The sequence below is a fragment of the Populus euphratica genome, unplaced genomic scaffold (assembly GCF_000495115.2).
Source record: "Populus euphratica unplaced genomic scaffold, PopEup_1.0 scaffold137.1, whole genome shotgun sequence".
Taxonomy (NCBI): Eukaryota; Viridiplantae; Streptophyta; class Magnoliopsida; order Malpighiales; family Salicaceae; genus Populus; species Populus euphratica.
This window is the reverse complement of record NW_011500026.1, coordinates 51812-54894: the sequence shown is the minus strand read 5'-3', so window position 1 is coordinate 54894 and position 3083 is coordinate 51812.

Sequence of the window (3083 nt, the reverse complement as noted above, 5' to 3'; positions counted from 1 at the left end):
TTTTTAAATAGTTTTTTCTTGAAAATGAATTAAAATAATATTTTTTATATATTTTAAAGAATAAATTGTAATATTAGCATATCAAAACGATAAAAAAACACTAAAAAACTAATTTAAAATAAAAACTATCATTTTAATTTTCAAAAGATGTGACTTGTCTATGTATTCTTATCTTGTGATATTAGGGTGATTGGCGAAGATGTGAGTTGTCTATGTATTGTCGAACCATAATAGAGTGGTAAGCTAATGTAATCGATTATTTCTGATCTTTCACAATACTGAATACAACATAGAAGGCCATCGTCGCTCGATTAAACGAGCGACAACCACCCTAATATCACAAGATAAGTTTACAAACACTTGTATCTTTTTCTCTCTTAATCCCAAGCGCCCGCTTACTTACGACCAAGGCCTATATCCTGGCGACCGACCAGCTTTGTTGATTGGATCAGTTCTAAAGACAAAGGTCTAAAATCCAAATTTATAAAGATATTAAAATCCAAAATATCAACAAGAGAGACAAGAGGACATTTTGCACTTTGTCGCACCACAATTAAGAAAATTATATTGGAGCGAGCGACAATCACCCTAATATCGCACGAAAGGCAGATCCTGACTTTCTTGGTCAGGTTTCGTAAGCAAATACCCGCTGAAGTGTGCATAAGATGATACTCAATTTTCCAAGTTAAATGATTGGAAGTATCTCTAGTACCCTTCTGAACATTCTTGCATTGCAGCATCGTTAATCACAATCTAAAATCTGGTCAGTGTTGTGCGATGATTAACAAAAATTGACATGTAAACGTTCGATCACCAACTTAACATCACCTATGATTAAGACTTCTCTAATTTTTTAACTCTCAGATGTTCATATGATCATTACTATATATATGTATCACTATCTTGCTTGAACTCTCACACCACGAACCCTTCTTTGAACTTTAATCCTTCAAACCATTTGCTCAACCCGTTTGATTGTAACAAAAAATGGAGGTGATGAACAAAATACTCTCCGAGAGCGATGCTAAAAATAAGCGACTCGAATTTCCGTCTAGGAGTCTCTCGGCCTTCCCCATGCCAGATGGTCAGAACTCGGTCCAATTTGTGGCGTTTGACATGCAAGAACAACAATGGAGACTTAAGGTCTCCATCCGCAATGAAGGTAGGTATCCGAAACCTTGGCTAAAGGGCGAATGGGATGACTATGTTCATCAGAAAGGGCTTAAGAAATGAGATAAAGTTATCTTGACAATGCACGAGGAAGAGAATGGCGAAAGAATTTATCGTATCAGAGCTGAAAGAAAGCATTTCGGTTTCTGGTATTCAATTGATGATCAGCAGTAATAGCTCTCCATCAATCGAAGCATGAGACTGGGCTCATGCTAAGTGTGACAGGCAAGGAGAAACTATCTTTTGGAGGTGCCCGCAGTTCACTCTGGTTGTGTAATGAGTCAAGTCAAAATAGAATATGTGTCTGTCTTGAAGAATGTAAGTCCTAGCTAGTCGTAAGGTTTGACGAAGGCCAAAATAGTTCCAAGTTTTTGGGAAAACCGCTGAGGTACAAAATCTCATGTCAACAGAACTAAGGAAAAGGATAGGAATTGTGAACCAACACTGATTCATTTCCTCGAGGTAAGATGATTTCTTTTAAAGTTTGAGATGGGCAGGTCACCCGATACTGAGACCATTTCTTAGAAAAATATAGAGTGTTTCTAAGAATGTTAGGATGGGAAAGTCACCTGATATTGAGACCATTCCTTAGAAAAACGTGGAGTTTTTTAAGAATTTTAAGAGGTGTTGATTAACTGATATTGAAACCGTTTCTTAAAAAAACGTGAAGTTTTCTAAGAATTTTAAGATGGGCCAGCCACTTGATATTGAAACCGTTTCTTAGAAAAGCATGGAGTTTTCTAAGAATCTTAAGATGGGCAAGTCACCCGATATTGAGACCATTCCTTAGAAAAACGTGGAGTTTTCTAAAGAATTTTAAGAGGGGCCAGTTACCTGATATTGAAACTGTTTCTTAGAAAAGCGTGAAGTTTTCTAAGAATTTTAAGATATGCCAGTCACTTGATATTAAAACTGTTTCTTAGAAAAGTATGGAGTTTTCTAAAAATTGTAAGATGGGCAGGTCACCCGATATTAAGACCATTTCTTAGAAAAGCTTGGAGTTTTCTAAACAATTTTAAGAGGGGTCGGTTACCTGATATTGAAACCGTTTTTGAGAAAAGCGTGGAGTTTTCTAAGAATTTTAAAAGGGCCGGTCACCTGATATTGAGACCGTTTCTTAGAAAAGCATGGAGTTTTCTAAGAATCTTAAGATGGGCAAGTCACCCGATATTGAGACCATTCCTTAGAAAACACAGAGTTTTCTAAAGAATTTTAAGAGGGGCCGATTACCTGATATTGAAACCATTTCTTAGAAAAGCGTGGAGTTTTCTAAGAATTTTAAATGGACCTGTCACTTGATATTGAGACTGTTTCTTAGAAAAGTGTGGAGTTTTCTAAGAATCTAAAGATGGGTAGGTCACCCAATATTGAGACCGTTTTTTAGAAAAGAGTAGAGTTTTCTAAGAATTTTAAAAGGAGCCAGTCACTTGATATTGAGATTGTTTCTTAGAAAAGCGTGGAGTTTTCTAATAATTTTAAAAGGGACCGGTCACCCGATATTGAGATCGTTTCTTAGAAAAACATGGAGTTTTCTAAGAATTTTAAGAGGGGCCGGTCACTTGATATTGAGACCGTTTCTTAGAAAAGCGTGAAGTTTTCTAAGAATTTTAAGATGGACTGGTCACCCCATATTAAGACCATTTCTTAGAAAAGCATGGAGTTTTTTAAGAATTTTAAGTTAGGCAGGTTATCTGATAGGGAGACCTTTGTTTAGAAAAAGCACTGAGTTTTAGCATAATCAGACAATTTATCTTTACAACACTTACTACGCGAAGTGACACGATGAAAAGATTGATGTCTTCTCCCAAGTGCAGGAGTGTCGAAGTAATAAATAACCTGGTAAGATCGGGGTCGAACCATAGGGAGGTTAATTGTACAAATTATAAATAACAATAATACAACAAGAATAACAA